The sequence below is a fragment of the Lonchura striata genome, chromosome 6 (assembly GCF_046129695.1).
Source record: "Lonchura striata isolate bLonStr1 chromosome 6, bLonStr1.mat, whole genome shotgun sequence".
Taxonomy (NCBI): Eukaryota; Metazoa; Chordata; class Aves; order Passeriformes; family Estrildidae; genus Lonchura; species Lonchura striata.
This window is the reverse complement of record NC_134608.1, coordinates 22,232,193-22,252,124: the sequence shown is the minus strand read 5'-3', so window position 1 is coordinate 22,252,124 and position 19,932 is coordinate 22,232,193. Positions and strand designations below refer to the sequence as shown.

Here is a 19,932-nt window from a genome sequence, read left to right as displayed (position 1 = left end):
CACAGTTTATAGTGACTAAAAATGCTGAAATGAGATGATCAAGATAAATTTTTCTATTTTGAACTCTCTTGCTAACAAAATCTATTATACTGAATCCAAAACCCCTTTAAAATATTATTTTGCAACAATTAGTCTGCTTAGTTTGTTTATTGATTTCCCTAAATACTGGCAGTGAAACAAAGCTGATCTCTGTCACTGTTGTTTTTAATCAGTAGTGCTTTCTGAGTCCCATGTATCTATGTATATGCATCTTCCCTATTACAGTCTCAGATCTTACTGGGAAAGTTTTGCATTTGTCAAGATCTGGTTAAAGAGAGTGTTAGCTACCTAACACTTGATGTTATGAGGTCTTGGTTTAGTTACTTGTAACAGCCAAACTAGTAATTTGAATTTAAATTTTCTGTGCTGTTGCACCTCAGGCTGATACATTTTACAATGTCAGCACAGATATATCTATCTTTTCTGATTAATAACTTCGAGACAATGAAAATTTTTTGTCAATGCTAAAAAAATCTTACACTTGTTTGCAGAAGGTTCAGTACCCTGACACTTCAGAACTGCACACTGAATACTCAAGTAGTCCTGGTTCAGAGAAATTTTTTTATGTTTCCTAGGTAATCTGTACTGGTAAGATGGAAAATGACCTAATATAATAAAGCCTACAATGGCTAGCTGTGGATACCCAATACATATTAGAGATTAGTACATAAAGTTGTTGATCATTTCATCCATAATAAGCATGTCCTACTAAAGGCTGAACTGGGCTGATGGGAAATTCCTTTCCAAATACAGGAGACAGATTTTAGAGAGTTAGAGCAGAGGGTCTGTAGCCATTAGGCACTTAACCATACCAAGGCATGGCTTCCCAAGTTCCATTATTCCTCAGGTGTCAGCAAATAGTCATGAAATCCCTTTGCAAAGGGATTGTTTAATTTTGCCTCTAGAGGTTGGTTGTAGTAAAGCATAGCTGCCTGTTGTTAAGGTCAGTTAGCTCAAACGTTAAAGGTCTGCACAAGCATATCTAAGTTCCAGCTCTACTAATGATCCATATGAAAACTTATTTCATCATGTGGTTCCACATGATGGAATTAAATAGGAGATTACACATTAAGAGATGTTATTAAAAGAATATTATGGCTACAAAGTCAAACACTTAAAAATTTTAAACACTAAAATTCACATTGCCATGAAATCTTAATTCATTCTTTTCCTGTTGTTCACATAGAGCACAAGATAAGCAACAGGTCAAATTTGTTTTTTTCCTGGGACAATCAAGCCCCAGGAAATCAGCTGCATTTTTTATCTTGTACTTGGCAGAGGATGCTTACTTAATTGTTATGCTGAAGAGGACTATGAAGCCTAAAAATAAGGACAATTATGTAAATTTTTTATCTACCATTCATGTACCATAAAAATATTTTGAAAAATAAAATCTAGTTTCAGGAGTGATGCAAATCTTATCATCATCGAAAGTGCTTCATGATGTGTGAATTTAGGGCTTTTCTTTGCCTGTGTTTATCTCAAAGAGATAGAAAATTACTTCATGTTTCTAGGAGTGTGTGACTGGTACACCCTGCTCAAGACTCCTGATAATATGTTAGCATACCTAGCACCATTTTATGAGGCAAAATCGTTCTCTGTGACAGAACGAGCTGCATACGAGTTCCCTTCCCCTGCATTATCAAGCCCTGAAGTCTCTGAGAGTCAAGGACACAAAGCAAATAGATTTCTTCTTCCCTTCCTGTCCAGCATCAAGATTCCTGGGCACCAGGCTGATTACTTCCCTCCTTACTGGCCTGGAAGGTGCCAGGTCCCAGACATTGTCACAGGACAGGGAAGCCTAACAGCACACAGAGCACTGTCTATAAAATCAAGCAGCGGCAAGTCCTAAGTAGGTAACTTGGACAAAAAATGCTGTTAAACAGTGACCCTCCCATGGCCAAGGATGTCTCCACAGTCTCCAAGGATTAAGTGACTTGGATTCTTTATATGATTTTTGAGTCTAGGTTATACTGGTTATATTGCCACTGGAAAATCTGTATTGAGATCTAGTCTGATCTGCAGAGGTCTTGGTGACTAGAAGCCATAAGTTAAGCTAGGTCCTAGGTGATCTGAAATCATAAATTTTATAGTAAATTATGTGTTAAGCTATTTATAAATTGTACTACATTGATTCTGCTTGTAGAAATACTGCAGCAATTCCTAATAAGAAATTCTGAGAAAAGAATATTGAGAAAAGTTTTAATTGTAAATACAGTTTAGTGCCATCATCACTGTGCCAAGGGACCCTAAAAGAATCTGTCTGTCCCTTTAGTGTGTGACAGTGGTTTAGTCCCATCAAAATTAGAAATAAACTGTAATTATTGTGCTATGTAGACAATCAGCTTCATCCCCAAACTGGACTGTGAAATACACTGTTAATTCACAGTAGAAAAAAGTGTAGATGCTAGGTTATACATACAGTGCCTCCACAGCAGCTTAAACCCTGAAAATTTCAGCTCTAACATGTAGTGACTTGGGCTTCATTTCCACCATTCTTGGTGTCACTTGTCCTTGATGGAATTATAGCTTTCACTTACAGTGGTGATTATTGATTTTCCATAAATCTTCTTGCAAATAATTAAACTGATAATTGTGGCTTATACATGATTTATGAATATTAAAATCCAGCACACCCTGAAGCTTGGAAATGTTTCTCTCCTAGTGATGCCACAACTGATCTTGAATTGGTCATCTCAAGTTTGACTCCATAATTTCTTTAATGTTGTTTTCATTATACTATTGAACTGACCATCTGCTCAGATTATCACAGTAAATTTTCCAAAATCAAAATCCTGGGTTCTTCTTCTGATAATATAGGCACTCTTTGAAATAACCCACTGTCTTCCAATTAAAAAAATATAAATATTGAAACAGCTAATTTTATTTGTCTGACCCTCAAGGATTAGGAACCTTAGCTTTCTGTACTGTGCCAGCAGAAAATTAAATGCCCCAATCAGAATCTCAAAAAGGATTAGTGGTGAGCTGCAAAAAGATGCATAATGGGAATGAAATGTGAAATGCTCTTGAACCCAGGGCTTGCATCTTAAAGGTAAGAACTCGGAGTAACAGGTTAGTGAGTCCTGCCCCTTCTTGTCTGCCATTCTTCTGGAACTATAAATCTTGTGTTCCTTTCAGCACAAAGGCATAGAGCCAACAGGAAGGGAAGCGCTGTCCCTACCTCAACCAGTTAGTTAACTGTTAGGGTAGGTTCCCAAGGAGGAAGAAGATGGCATAATTGAACTTTCTTAAGCAAACCACTGGCTTAGAGGGTAAGACAAGAGTTCTAGCACAAGGTAAGGTAACTACCATATAAAAGGTGGTTACACCCTACAAACTCATTTGAAGAAGAAATTAGTTATGATGCCTTTTGTAGTTTTCAGTCCTGAAACTATTGTATAGTATAAAAATCCATTGTTAAACAGCCGCAATATTCCTACCCAGAAGTGGCAGCATTTTAGCCATGAATAAGCAGTCACCTGGGATATATGTAATTGGAAAAAGGGGAGAGGATCTGATTATTTATGAAATATTTTTCTATCACCAGGCTGAATGACAACAGCCAAAGGTAGTATTTTTTTTCCCATAGTTTCCTATGCTGCCTAAAAAAACCCAGGTAAATTATAACAATACCTTTCCATAACTTCCTTGTTTTTTCCCCTGTGAGCAAATGCAGACATTTACAATGGGCTTAGCTTTGCTATCATGATAGGAAGACATCTGCCCAACAAGAAAACAAGAAAATTATCAACAGAGTGGACTTTTACTTGGTGCTACGATGCTTTTCATATTAAAGTCATAAGCTCATAAGTCATCTCCCTTAAAAAGGTCCATAATAAACTCAACAGGTAATTTGTATTTGAGGTTTGGCTTCTTCCCTTGTGACCACATTTAACTTGCTTTTAAATTAACCAGAGGAATGACTGGCAGGTAATACAGAACCAGATACATTCTCTTACCTGATATTACCAGATACTTTATACAATTTTTTTTTTTTATACTTGAAAATGCAATGATTTTTTTCTTTCTCTTTTTTTTTTTAATTTCACTTGCATTCTCTTTTATATGAGCCATAATAATCAGAGGAGTGGATTGAGAGCTGTCACATAGAGACAGCTTCCTTCAGTACCTGCCCTGCATACTAATGAAGGGCTTCCAGTCTGCAGGCTGGGACATGGATTCAGTCTTACAAGTCAGCCCAAGGCTGGAAATGAAAATTAAAAGCTATAAAACTCACTCAGCAGAATGGGAAGCTGGGATGTTGTATTGTGCAAGTTACATTCATGAATACAGTGAAAAGGACTAAAAGAATCTGCTGTGATAAAAAAATGCAGTGGATCAGGGAGATTACTTAGGAGAGCTGGGTATGAATTCCAGCTACTGATATGCTTTCATTTAATCTGCAATATCTGCCATTTCATTGTTCACTCTCCCTTTTATAAGTAACTGCTCAATAAATTACATGCAATAGAAGTAGTTAGTTTTGTACTTTGTGGCTCCCCACTATAAACTTTTGTCATGTGGAAAATCTAACAGTTCTGCATTTTAATCTGCATCTAATTCATAAAAGTATTATCTCATATCTGTGATTTGAATAGCCTTAATAGCTTAGTCTGAAGTTTTGCCTGTGAGATTCATGATTAGTGAAGGTATAACTCCTTTGCTCTATAGTATCCCTTTCTACCCTGAACCAGCAGACATCCAATGGGAAGACTGAAAACATCAGGCAGCCAGGAGTTTCCTGCCAAATTTCTGTGCAAAGAAGCTCAGACTAGGCAAAGTTAAAGCTGATTGTTGAGCTAAGTGGAGAATGTAACCAGGGAGAGGTAGGGCACTGTTCTCAAATACTGTATAACTTGGTTATAGAAGACTGAGTTTGCTTCCTTGTTCAGAATCTTAGAAGGAGTGAGAAATTTTGGTTATTTACATTCTGTTTCAGTTGTGTCTGTCTCTTACACCTGGAAAATAAGCTCTAGCTTCTCTACTTTGCAAGCAGAAGCAGCTTGGGGTTCAAGTATTCTCCTGAAGTAAAAGGAGATAACACTTTTTCCTTCCAGCAATGAATGTGGAGGAGCTCTGATAATGTGCATGTTTACCACACATCCAGAAGACATAAATGTCTTTTGATGAGCTGTTGGCAAATGAGAGCTATGGTAGAAATGTCCTTACACCTTTGTGGTTGAAAAATGCTATGAATGTCACAATTTCTAGGGACTCTTCTGGGCACAAATCTGGCAAGTGAACTGCCCTGGATGAGAGATAGCACCTGGATAAGCCTATTCTGATGATGTTTGATTCCTAAAACTCATGATTGGATGTCCTCATTTTTTTTTTTCTTTAAAGGAAAAAACTCTGTGAGAATGAACACATTTTAGCATGAAACTGATGCTATAAGATCTTCTTGGGGCAGAAAGGAGTACTGTAGTCTGGCTGATAGAAAAGGGAGCTGGTTAATGTAAATGGTAGGTCATAGCATACTGATTGCAAAGTTTTCTCTATGCTGGCATTTTTCTCCTGAGAAACATGGAAGTTCAAAAACAGTTCATTATCCTTTAAAGTAGGGGAAGTAGGCAGAGCAATACCTGCCTTGGCTTATCTGAGAGTTTCTCAGTCTGCTCAAAACCAAAAGAGAAACATATCAAAAGATGGAAAAGAAAATACCCATCGAGAAAACACCCATTGAGAAAACCCTCATCACAGAAGCATTTCCAAGGTGTGCAGAGGTGCTGTTGGAAAAGCAAAATCTTAGTTCAAATTGAAATTGCCCAGAAATGTAAAAAAACCCAAGAAAGTGTACTTCAGGTATGTAAACAAGAAGTAGAAACAGAAGGAAGATATTGGCCCATTGTTAAACAGGAGAGGTGAATCCATCACCAACAACACTGAAAGAAAGAGGTTCTCAATGTTTTATTCACGTTGGTCTTTACCAGCACCGTTGGAGTGCACACCTTGGGAACAAAAATCCAGGTTAATGCAAACACAAACCAACCATCAGCAAAGAAAGAGTTGGTGTGTCAACTATTACAGGAGTTTGATCCCTATAAATTGATGGATCCTGCCAATAATCACCCCAAGGTAAGCAAGGCTGCTCTCCAAATCTTTGAGAAGTCATGGAGACCATTTGGCATCCCAGAAGACTGGAAGAAATCAACCATCATCTACAAGAAGGGCTTAAAGGAGGACCCAGGAAGTTATATGCCCATCAGTCTTACTTCAGTCCCTCGGAAAGTTATGAAAGGAATTATCATGGGGGCTATCACAAGTCAGATGAAACATGTGATTGGGAAAAGCCAGCATGGATTCACCAAGGGCAAGTCATACTTCACAACCCTTATCACCTTCAATGACAAAGTAACCTGTTTGGCTGTTTTGGGGTGAGCAGTGGACATTGTCTACCTGGATTTTTCCAAGGCTTTTGAAATGGTTTCCCACAGTCTCCTAGAGAAGCTGATGTGATCTCTGTGGTGGGTGGGGAACTGGCCAACAGGCAACACCCAGAGACAGGTGGTGATTAGCTCCCTTTCAAACCAGCAACCTGTCACAAGTGGGGTTCCCCTGGGGCTGATATTAGGCCAAACACTGTTTAATACCTCCATAAGGCATCTGAAAGATGGGATCAAGCGTACTCCGCTAAAGTTTGCTGATGATACCAAACTGATCAGGGAACTGGACTCTTCAGAAGGGAGAGCCAACCCCACAGGAAGATCTGGATTGGCTGGAAAAGTGGGTTAACAAGAATCTTAGAAAGTTCAAAAAGGACAAGTGTAAAGTCTTGCACTTGGAAAACATAATCCAGGAGTGCAGCACAGGCTGGTATCTACTGGGTTGGGGAGCAGCTCTGTCAAAGGGGTCTGGGAGTCCGGGTGGACAAGAAGCTTGGTCTGAAAGAACAGTGGACTGCTACAGCAAAGAAAGCCAACAGGATGCTGGGTTGCATCAAAAAGGGCATCAGCAGCAGAGATAAAGAAGTCATTCATTATCCCACTCCACTCAGTGTTTGTCAGGACACACCTGGAATGCTGTGTTTAGTTTTGGTCCCTGCTATACAAAATAAAGATGTGGACAGGCTGGAGAGGGTTCAGAGAAGGGCCACAAAGATGATCAAAGGGCTGGGAAGCATTCTGTGTGAATCTGTCAGAATCATTACTCTTTTGAATCTTTCAAACCAAATGACATGAAGAAAAGGCAAGAAAAAGGATCATCAGGAGAGAAATAAAATCATCTCCTCTCACTCATAATCATAAATGCAAATATATCTATATTCAACTTTGTCTTTAATTTTGAATATCAGGAACAATTTCGATTTATTTTAGAAGGGGCAAGAAGATAGAGAATAGCAAGAGTGGGTTGTTTTTTGCATTCTCTCTTGATTTGTTCTGACAGATTCTTGCCATCTTTGAGAGTAGCCAGTTTCTAAAAGAGGACTGTTAAGTGCTGTTAATCTTAGAACTGGAAAGATTTCCTGCAACAGCCAAGTTTCATTCAGGCCCTGAAAACAGGCTGTGAACTCTGTGGCTTTTAGCTCTTCCTAAAAGTTGTCCGCCTTGGGCTGAAGAGATCTCAGTGAATCCAGTTTCCCACATGAACAGAAAAGGAATTCTCATTTCTCTATTTAAGTTCTTATACTAGCCCAGTCTCTGAGATATGAGTCAGAAATGTCTTCTGAGGGAAACCATCATGTCTAAAGACCATCAGCAGCACAAAATATCAAAGGAACATTGAGGAAATGTTTGAACACTTCCCTAGATTTCCTTGAAAAATTCCAAATACTTCTGTACCTGAGAGCCAGCCATGAACCACAGTGAATCTGTCTGGCCATAACTACTCAATATTGGCAGCTACAAGTATTGAGAGAGCCAAAGAATAAACCTTTCCTCCAAACATGTTCAATTGTTTGGACACTGTCTCTAGGGGCTGATGACACTTCTCTCAGTTTTAGATTTGCAATCTTGCAGCCAAATGCAGGATGCAGGAAATAAATCAGATGCCACCCTTTTCTGGAAATTATTTTTTCTGCAGCTATTTGGCAACATTTTTAGGTTTGTGGACCGGAAGGTTGTTAGACTGAACAACTCAGGAGACAGGGAAAGGAACAAATTTCATCATTGGAATTGCTATGCATTCCTGCCCATCTTCACCTACCCAGTTTAATATCTATTATCTCTCCTACAGGACTTTTAAAAAATTGTCTTTGAAAAAGCTACAACAAATGGTTGAGTGAGGAGACAGTACTGGATATCTGTGCCACCACATTTAGATGAATCTTTAATGAATGAAATCTTTAATGATTCTTTAATGTTTAGAATACGAACTAAGATTCCTATTAACATTTTCTTCCCCAAAGTAGTGATGTGCCTTGTTCTCTCACAAATTCTCTTCTGGTCTTTCCTATCTTCCTTTTGTTTGCTTTCTGTCTAAAGAAGGTTTGATGCAGGCAGCCACAACAATCCTCAATTTGCACAATGCTCTGTGAACCAGTGACCAGAAAGTGGTGCTTTAAACAAATCAAAACTAGGAAAAGTCTGTCTAAGAAGAATGCTAAACCTGACACTTTGCAAAAATTCCTCTGCGTGCTGTGACACAAATGAAAGTCACACTCACCATCTATACTATTTTTTTCCCCATGGATCCTAATTTTTTAAATTGATAAAGTAAATCAATAAACAAACCAACACAAAGCATCTGGTGCCAGCACATCAATTCTACCTATGTAATTCTACTTGTTCACTTCTTTGTTTTCTAGAAGGCACACTTAATACTATCTTTTAAAGCTTTAAACAGAATGATTAAACTTAACTATATACACCTGATGGACAAAAAAAAGACCTTGCTTTTGTTCATTTTTTCCCCCATATCAAAACTCTCCCCCTCATTTTCTGTATCCAAGGAAGAATTAAAATTTATTAATTGATCACTTGCTGCAAAGTATACCTGACTGTAAATACACTTGAAAGGCATGTCACAAGCCAGTCTGAAAATCATCTGTAGAAGTATTCTCCTGAAAGAGGTTAATGCCTGAATTTCTATGACCTGACAGGTGTAGAAAGAAGGTTTCCTGCCAGAGGAATGGGTGATAGATGAGTAGAATCTTAGCACCAAGAGCCCATGCTGCAGAATGCCTAGAAGAAAATTGAAGTCAGAAGGTGAACTCCAGAGCTACCTGAATGATCTGCAATGGCTTCAAAGGTGTTCCCTTGCTTAAACATGATTTTTATTAAGTGGAATTTCAAAAGCTATGAAATGACAGCAATATGGGATCTATCTGTTTCAGAAATTTGGTGACCTAAAGTTTTCTTTGAATTTTGACTTCCCTTACACAAAGCAGTAATTTTCCTGGACTCTCATTTAGTCCAGAGGAAATGCTTCCTAGAGATGATAAGGCAGCAGTAACTGATTACTTGACATTTCCTTCATAAGTACCTCCAAAGACATCTGCTGATGGTATCTTGGCCCGGCCAAGTTAAGTGCTACATTGCTATAGTTGAATGATCCAATGCAAGAAGCTTTTGTCCCTGAGATAGGATCCAAGGTTGTTGACTAAACAGATCAACAGATCCAGTAGACCATGGAAGCACCTTATCTTCCTTTCTTTGCTCATATTATAGGAGTTACTTTCCTTCATTTCTTCTGACAAAATCAAAACTTCTGCCACTGGAAACCCCTTGAGAGTTCAGTGTCAGGTATAACACACATAAACCTCTTCCTGGTTCAATTTGCATTTAAACTGTCCCACTGTGTGAGAATAGGCATGCTGCTTGAACTAACAGCTGTGACTTGTTAGACTACTAGAAAGAAGAGCTCTTTCTCTTCTTAGTAGGGGAGGCTATAAAATAGCAAATCAGGGGTAGAGGGCAGAAGCAGTACATTCCTCCCAGGGAAGGGAGCAAGAAACTAAAAATGAAACCTAGAATCCAAGGAGGTGGTCATGGCCTCCCTATGGCTTCTAGTCTTACTTTATAGGAGAATTCCTCCTTTGAAAGATTCCATGAAAAACACTGTATTGGCCAATCTACATCCTATTTTTTTTTAGAATCCCATATTTTTAAGTTTAAGTGGAGAAGCTTGAAAGACAAAGTTCTTAAGCTAGGAACTGTATCCCTGAATACAATGCATTCTGGATCCCTTAGGGAAAGGTTTTCAACACCATATCCCATTCACAGTTTTTAATGGCATAAAGGCAATATCGGTGACCTGGAGCAACAAACACCAGGAATGCATCTGGCACATTGATAAAGGTCAAAATGTCAAGAACCTACCCTCAAGATTTTTTAAAAATAACTCATAATTTCACAAATTTCTTTCTACCATAAGAAAGGTTTCTTCTGAATACCAATGTCATGTCTAGTGCATCTATCTGAAAATAAAGTCTCTGATAAATAAATTGGTTTCATTGCATTTAGATAGTAAATTCTGTATCCTTCACAGCAGCATTTATAAATAGGTACAATATTTACCTCTATGCAAATGTTTGGAATATTGTGGTAACTTATTTGAGATTTTTTAAAAATAGACTGAATATTTTATTAGTAGCTCAGTTACTTCAAAAACTATGTTAAAGCTAGAAAATGGTAGAAGGTAATATTTTTGTCCCATTAGAATTGCTCATCTATCATTTAAATTCTTCCTTACACTTGGTATTTGGGCTCCATTTTTCTTTTCTGGGGATAAAAATACTTATCTGCCTTAAATTACAATGTGAACTACTTCACTTAATGTTTTCCTTTACCATTTGTCTGGCTTGGAGTTTAATCATTACAACCCCTTCTAAGGCAGGATATGTTTTTATACTTGATATCATATTTAATAGTAAAGTCATAATTTAATAAAAATCTAAGATGATAAATGTTAATGTCTCAGCAAAATGTGTCTTAAAAACTGCTTGCTGCAAGACAGCATCATAAGGATTATAAATTTATCTGTCCCATAATTTAAATGCATCGAAACTCTCAAATGCAGAAAAGCATTCAGCAGTACTAAACAGCAGTTCAGGGAGTGATGAAGTATACTATGCCTAGTTCAAATTTTAGAGGGAATGCAGTCAGTCAGCTGGTAACTCATCACAAAGCTGTAGTTAGAAATTAAATTCTTGAGAAAGATGCTACCAAACTGTAAGGAAATTAAATAAGAACTTGGGTTTATACTTCATCAATAACACAGTAGTTTCTGAATCATATCAATATCGTGTCAGTTCAATCCTGGATCACCGAATGGAAAAGTACACTACAGGCACAAGAACATGCACAGTTTTCATCTTCCAAAAGTAACTTCTGACACCCCTATAATGATAGGGGTTTTGTTAGGTTGGACTTAAATGACACTAAAGTGAAACACTCTTCATAAAAGGAAAGGAAAGGCACCCTCCACCCCATTCTGCTCCCTCAAGAAGATCCTTGCAAGCTTGAACAGTAAACCAGCTTTTATTCTGACTTGAAATCAGTGCAGTAAAACTAAAATCCCATCAAAGCTCATCTCATGGCCAATCTCATCAGAGAAAATTGGGAGAGTGGAAAATATTTCAAAAATGAAATCACACTACCAGAAAGGGGTGAAGAAAACAGTAAAATTTTCTCCTCTTCCTCAGGCAATGAATGGAAACTTGGAAGCATGAAATACATTATTAAATACTACAATTAAATACAACTACTACTGAAAGCTCATGATCCAGCAAGAGATAAAGAACCTTATCTGATAAGTGGGTATGTGTGGGCTCAATCCTCTGTCCTTGCACTTATCAACCATAGAAACCCTTGGAGCCCATACTGAAACCTGGGCTTGAACAGACAGTCGCTTTGCTTTCCTGGACGTGCCTGATATCCACAGGACAGAAATCACGCCAGTCCTTAGCTTTTCCTTTTGCCTGTGCCATTGTATCTCATTACCAGCTTTTCTAGCTTTATTCTCTTTTACTTAGTAATTTTACAGCAAAGCTTGTGGCACCAAACACTTCCTGACACAGCTGTACATGGAGAGTAAACCTTCCTTTAGTGCTCTCACAAGAATGACAGAAAACCAAATGCACAAAGTCTCATTTCACAAGCTTTGCTTTTGAACTTCATGACTAGCTTGCTCTAAATTTACAAAGCTTCACCTTGTAAGCTATTAAGACTCCTTGTACCCATTACTGTATATGGGAGACAGTTCCAGAAGTTCTTTTTTCTGATGGCTTGAGAACTTCTTTCAACTTCCTGTCTAAATGCATTATTGATTAATTCTTATCCATCTGATCTTACATTTTAACTTTAATTGTTCTTCTCCCTACTTGCTGTTTACCCCCAAATGTATTTCTAGAAAATAATCATATCCTCTTTGAATCTTCCTCTTGGTCAGCCAAACCAAGCCATGTTCTTATAATCTGCTCTCAACAGACTTTTTTACCATTCCATTAAAGGTCCTTGAAGACCATTCCTGGATTTGTTCCAGTTAAAATGCAATTTTTTTTTTCAAGTACAGAAAATCAGTCTGATACCAGTAATCCAGATGAGATGTAACAGTATTTTGTCTTAATTGTATCAATATTTTCCAAAATCCAATGAGAAAGCTAGGCTTGACATTTACAAAGCCTTCTTCATGGCTTTAAAATGCTACCAGAATTTATCTTATTAAATACAGAGGTTTAACTTCTTGCATCCCTGCTGACCAATGAGCCTCCAGCTCACAGCAGAAGGTCCAAAATGCATGACTTTGCAGTATTAAATTTTTTTCTCATTGTGATGATTCCTGCTGACTGTCATGTCATTCTTCCTATCTCATAGGCAGATTCTCCTCAATATTATTAATACCTCCTAACTTTCCATTATCTTCAAATTTCATGAACACAAACTGAGTTTTGAATTAGGGTCATTAATGTGAAATGAGTAAAGAGAATCAGCCACAATATGAATTTTGAAAAATACCATAAATCAATCCTCTATGTTTTTACACCCTTTCTTTCCAAAAAACCTCACTGTAAGTCTTCAGATAGTTTTTTATTTCCAAATCATGTCCTCTTCTGCTTAAATAAGGATTTCCATGAACACAGTTTCAAATATTTTGCTTAAACCCAGATTTTTTCGGGTCCACTACACTGCAGTTTTTGAAGAAAACCCTTATCTTATCAGAGAAAAATGAGGTTTGTCTGACATTATCTACTTTTGCTAAAACCACCTCATATTTATCCAATTCTCTTTTTACCTCTACTTCCATGATCTTGGTTGCTCCTTCCTTTCAAATGTTTTCTAAGACCCTGCACAACATCAAGGTCAAAACAACAATCCTGTAGCTTTTCCCCTTCTTTTTTTATAAAAACAAACAAATTTTGATAGATGCCAATCTAATTGTACCACCCCAAAATTGAAAGATTAATTAAAAATCCTTGCTAGTGGAGTTGCAATTTCAAGTGCCAGTTCTTTCTGGCACATAATACAGGTTTCCCGTTTTCTCAGGTAAGAACCTTAAATTTTCTACATTCTTACACACTGGCAATAGTAAATTCTATTACCCTATAATTTTTTCCATCAAATATACTATCCTTGTCCTCTGAATATAATTACCTTTATTCTCCATTTAATTCTCAAATCATGAAGACCACAATTGCACCTTATAAAACCTCTTTTCATATTTAAATACAGTAGGTCACCAAAACAACAGAAGTACACGTTTTGTATTAGCACTATGGTTAATGTGCTATAAGAAATGGTCAACATAGTATAAAAGAGTAGAAAGGAAACTCCATTAACATAATTTGGCTCAGTGATATTAGAAGAGTATCACTGCAATCAGGAAAACATTCACAAGAAGATACAATTCCCACCACTTCTTCCTACTACAGGCACCAAGATTGTTGCAATTTTTTCATGTAGTGTGAAGAAAAAGCTATTACACCAGTTTCATTTCTTATTTCATGAAAGGAGGATGAGGAGAAAAATGTTGCAAAGGGAAATTAACATCTAAGTATTATGCCATGAAATTTTATCAAATAAAAAAGTGTGTACCACGTAAAATGCAACTTTATAGACTGTAAACAGAAGGTCACATGGATTCACTGGTTTGTTATATTTGCTTCTTATTTTGTACTGTTTTCTTTTCACTATTACTATTCCATGAGAAAAGCCCATTTAAGTTCTTCCTGAGGCAGCGTATGTCAGAAAAAAGCCATTCCTATGCCATTATATGCATCTAAGAACAGGGAAAAATCACTAAAATTAAGTTCTTATTCTCTTTTTATTCAGAGAGTTATGACATTTCTTCTATCTGCAGTTTCAGCCTACAAAAAATGAAGTAAAATGTAGAGTTCTCACAGCTCTTCAGTCATAGTTTTCCATCATCCTTGAGACTGGAGAACTATGTACAAAATTCACAGAAATGGAATCTCTTTTCTTTCATTCCAGCATCTCCAGACTCCCATCAAGCTCTGCTCAACCAACTTAGTATGCTTAGATAAACAAGGTAGCTGATCAATCTGACAGTTAAACATAATACCCTTTAAGATTTCTTCCAAGTTAACCTAAAACAGAACAAAGGAAAAGAGGAACTGGGTCTAAATAATTCTTTTGAATGCAGAAACAGACCCTAAAAGAGGTATTTTTCTTCCACAATACTTTTAAAGTACTCTATAGCTGTCTCAGAGAGATCTGCCTTCAAGATACTCTCTTCCTATTTAACTGCCTTGGCCTCTTTGTCATTCCCTTCTATGTCACTGTTCCCATTAAAGGGTCACAGATGTTACAGATACAAGCTTGTAAATAACAGCAGTAGTTTTGTTCACGTACGTTCATTAGAATAAAGTTTATAATTGCATGACGACATAGTATTTCCATGGTACTATTCCACTCTCTATCCAGGCAGTGCCTTTTTACGCATTATCCGTTTTCCACATGACTTCGAACATCTAAGAACATGTAATTGGACTATTTCATAGCAGTTTGGAGAAATTTGTTCAGGAAGCCTACATTCTGTTTTGCCCCTTCTGAATGCATGATTTAGAACTTTAGCATTCTTTTGAGGTATTTTTGTTAGTAAAATGCTTTTTTTCCCCTCTGAATTCAAAGGTCAGAAAATACTTTTAAAATCCTTTAGTGGGATCACTAGCATATCACAGTCTATTAAATTTTATCGCATACTAAGGCTAGTTACTTATTTTTTACAAATGCAAGAAATTACCCCCAGTCCTGTTTTGATCTGAAGGTTATTCACATTCTTTTTAGAGAAATTTTCAAATCTTCATCTTAGGGGCTGTTGTTGAGTCTATCTCTGGACCGAAAAGAATTTTGAGATTTCTTCCTAAATGTGGATTTATTTGGATCCAGAGTCCAGAACAAAAGGATGCTACTGTACTATGCCTTTCTTCCCTAAAATGAATAGCTCTTAGGAATGTCAGATTTTCTCTACAGGAAAGTATTTAAACATTGTAATCAAATCACTTCTGAACAATTTCTTTCTCCCTTCTCTTAAAAAAAAAAAATAGGCAGACTGGGCTCTTCAGTTTTCAAACTACAAAGTAATTCTCCACAATTATTCTGTAGCTGTCTATCCACTCAAAGTGCTCACCATTCTCTTTAAAATGCAAGTCTCATAGTTAGTCAGGATTCCAGCACCAATTCCATATGCAAAATTTAAATGACTTCTCAAGTGGTTCATTTCCAATTCAATTTACCTATTTTTGCCAAATCATTACAGTAGGAACCATGTTGACTCATTTGTCCATATGACCTTGAAATATTTTTCAGAATCTCTTTCCTAGGAAACAACTCCTCTTCCTATTCTTCCTATAGATGAACAGACAGCATGTTTTCTGCTCATAAAGATATGATCTTGCTTTTGTCAGTGTTACAATATAAGTTCCTTTGAATGGCCATAACTTACTTAACCAGTCCAAGTGGTTGAGTAAGTTCCCTGACTTCATTCACTATTCACTATTTCTCCTATTTTGATATTATCTGCAAATGTTACCAAATGCCCTTAGTACTATTTATTTGTTAAAATAATAAGGAAAATAGGGATTATCATTAGCCACCCACCAGCCCACTAATAACATGCATCAATCCTTGTGCAAGGTAAACCCCCATTCATGATGACTCCCAATTAACAACTACTTTTTTGTCTTCCAAGTCCTCCAGCCAGAGCAGCATGTGCTTTGTTAACACTGTATAAGGTTCATTCTTGAATTAGGTTTTTTTTTGTTAGTCACAGTTCAGCTGCCTTATAAGAATCTGTATATATTTTCTCTATAGATTAGTAAACATATAAATGTCAAACAGACTGACTAGACTGATTTTCTGTACATCAACTTTGACAGGCATTCATTATATTTCCATTATTTAATTATTTTTTTAAAAAACAATTTCTTAATAACTTTCGATTATATTGGCATTGATTGATGCCAGGGTAACAGATCTATAATTACTTGGGACAGTCTACTTACCTTCTAGAATGCAAGCATAACCTTATTGTTCTCCCAGTGTCATGGCATAAATAATTAATTAGGGGTGAACATATGGACCTATGTTGATATCTGTAATAACAGGGTTCTAATCTTTAAATTCTTAGTACATGCTGCTGTCAGAGTCAGACTGCACTAATAAAATCCCCAGTATAAATGCAATATAGGTCAGAGCTTAGAAGTGAGTAAGACATACTTTGCTAGTAGATATCTCATATATTTTATGATAGCAAAAGAACACCAGGACTCAGATTTAATTACACATTCTGCTAATTAAAGAGCTTCCCTCCTTTTCTGTTTACCAAGCCTAGCTGGTGCTGTGCTTCTTATGTCCTGACAAATACTGTACCTCTACCTGACCCATGACTATCTTTTCTACCTCATTCTAAGTCAGGCAGCTTGTCTTATCTAATCTATTCCCACTCTTAGCAAGAGGAAGCAGCTTTAAGATGCAAGGAAAAAGGTTTTACCAATTTTCCCTCTGGCACTCATGGCACTCAAGAAGTGTCTGGGAAAGCCATGGTCTATGTTAATCTGTTCAGAGTTTTTGAAAATTGACTATTTGCTCTCCCTTTACAAAGGGGACCAGCAGGAGAAGGGAAGATGAGTAGAGACAGAGAATGCTCAGGGTATTTGGCAGCTGTATTCTGACAAGCCATTCCAGAATACTGAAAAATTGTTTTTCAGAGATTAACTGTTCAACCAAATAAATCTGAATCACCAGACACATATTGAGCTTGCTGAACAGAACTGTATATATTTTGCAAAACTGACATCTGTCAGATTATGAGTATCTATTCACTGTGATTCATCTCCCAAATTTCAGTCTTTTGACATAAATTGTGGCATCACTTCTTCCCATACATGTCATGTACAAAGCCTGTTAGTCTTAAAAGAAAGAAGAAAAGTAGGCTTAAGAGTCTACATTCCACATGCCTGCTACTTTTTTCCTAATTTAGACAAAAAACAGGCAATGGTATGAATAATCAATGATGCTGGCTAAACAACATTTCTAACAATAAAAAATCTAGAAGTAATCAAAGAATATTTGTTCTCCCTTTGTGGTTCTAGATGTTAATTAGATATGCCTTTTTTTTCCCTGTGACCATGGTTGTAGACTGGCATGTCCATAGAATTTCTATCTGCCAAACCCACATTGTAATATCTTTTGTAACTGTAACATGTCTGTAAAAAAAAAAAAAAACAAAAACAACCAAACCATCAGTAAAGTCTGTTTTGACCATACTTTGGGCTCAACATGAATTTGAAAGCCTGTGTTATTTCTTATCAAAGTATAGAGAGCTTTTAGATCTGTTCTCCTTTGACCAAAAAATGACATAGTACATTTTGGATGCTGCAAAATGGACTTGGTGCAAATGAAAAGTTTTTAGGTCACTCTGTGCTATGCAAGTCATCTTTCTGTAGATTAAAATCAGGTCCAAAATTTTGTGTAGAGTTCCTCTGAATGTTGTTGAGAAGGTGCTGCATCAATCCTCTTTTTTTAATCAAGCAAGTATGAGACAGATGGTTGCAGGAAAATCTTTGAACTCCCAAAATATGCCTTATGATGGTGTGAAATGCTCCATTATTTCACAACTGTACTATCAATGTATACTGAACATCTACCATAGAAATGTTTCAAGTGATTTTTAATGTAAATACCTTTATTCTCCTTATTTCCATCATTAGAATAAATGAAAAGATCCCTCCTCTGGTTTTCTTTTGAGCTAGTAGGCAACAGCTATACTAACCTGGACACAATAGTCTTTGCTTTTCTTTTCAAACACAAAATCGATAGCATTAAGTAGGAACCTATTTTTCTCTACAGATACTTGTATCCATTATTGGATCATTTCTCATGTGCAACGAACCATCTGCCTTAATGTCAAAGTTGATTCTTTTAGTTGTTCCTTTAATTTTTTTCCTCTGTCTCTTCACTTGTAGTATCTAATATGAAACCACAAATTTAAATCTGTCTGAATGAGAGTATTCAGGGCAAAGTGCTTCAATCACTTTCAAAATGCTCAGTTTGTGCTACACTGATTATGATGTTTTTAGAAGAAGATTGCAACTTTCTAACAAGTTCAAGAGTTTGACTTCATTCTTTCTTTTCTTCCTTTTTTTTTTTTTTTTTTAAGGTGCAGTCACCAATTCATCTGTCATATTGTGGTTTTCAAGGCTGAACTGAGAATGCTCTGAAAGGAATTCGAAGTTGAAGAGCTGCAGGAAGACCTAGGTAGGGAATTACATTTTCATTGTGGCTAACTTTCAATGACACTGAAGATGTCTCACTCGGAAGATCATCAGACCCACACCTCCTCTTCTACTTCAACAGACAACGCTTCATTCATTTAATGTAGAAACTCTGAAGAAAGTAATTTTCATTTTGAAATAAGTGTGAATTCTTTTTATCTTGAGATTTAACAACTGTTGACAATGCTTACATTTTGCTTCACAAAAATGAGCTGTTTTCATAACTTCAGTCTTTCCAATCACTTTTTCCCACCAAGTCTTTCCCTTTCTCAACCCAGATTAAAATAAATGGAATTTTAGTTATGACAACTTCTAAGTTACCTATTTGTTGTATTCATAAAAAAACCTATCCTCTTTACTAAAAAGAAAATTAAAATAACCACTTCTTGAAGTTAACACTCTAAAAAATGGAAAAAATATTTATTAATCATGATCTTCAATGATTTATCTTCCATTAATTTCTAGCAGATCAAATCCATCCTTGATAACATGATACTCTTGCCAATTTTATCCTTCACTATATCTAACATTTAGCTCCATCTCTGTTCTCCTGTGGCTAGGAATATAATAAATTCCACCCATAAGGCTTCCAGTTCTGTAGCTATGTTTAGTACAAAGAATTTGGTTTTTTGTTTATAATATTTATTTCACATTGATTTAATGTGCACATGAAGACAAAAATGGAAACAAGAATAAAAGTGAAACAAGGCCTAACTTCTGGAAAAGTGTATTATTTGGTTCTTTCTTTTTTTAAGTATGCTGATTTTTTTCAAGTCACTGTAGATCTGAAACTTGTTTTTTATTAAACAGTTCACACACTGTTCTGTGACTTACTCTGTTACTGGGCAATAACAATAATACTATAAGTTCTTCTCTTGTAAGTAGGGCAGTGATAAGGCCTTGTGATGTCCTTGCTGAGATGATACTTTGCACAGATATCACAATTTTTACCTGAACTACAGATACGACTTTCAGAATTTTGTTAGGTGGAGCCAAAAATTTCTAACTAAATTAGAAGTCAGTTTGAAGCCCCCAATACAGTATTTTAAAAAGCTTGTGGAGGAAAAACATTGAACAAGGGCAAATGAATATAGCATACAGTTGGGTGACTTTTCACTGAAAACATGAAAGCTATTTTTGGTTTAAATATCAACTGCATATAAGACTAATAGTTTCTGCTCCCAACTTTACATTAATACAGAGAAGCTCTTTCTGACGGTTGT

General features: G+C 36.5%; 1 long non-coding RNA gene across 1 annotated transcript in view; it reads left to right on the top strand.

The window, feature by feature from the left end:
- LOC116183724 (uncharacterized) overlaps positions 1-19,423 on the top strand; it is a 34,922-nt gene extending 15,499 nt beyond the window's left edge. Inside the window, exon 2 of the long non-coding RNA XR_004148401.2 lies at positions 18,595-19,423. This is a non-coding gene — a long non-coding RNA (uncharacterized LOC116183724). The remainder of the gene's footprint in view (positions 1-18,594) is intronic.
- The last annotated feature ends 509 nt before the right edge of the window (positions 19,424-19,932 follow it).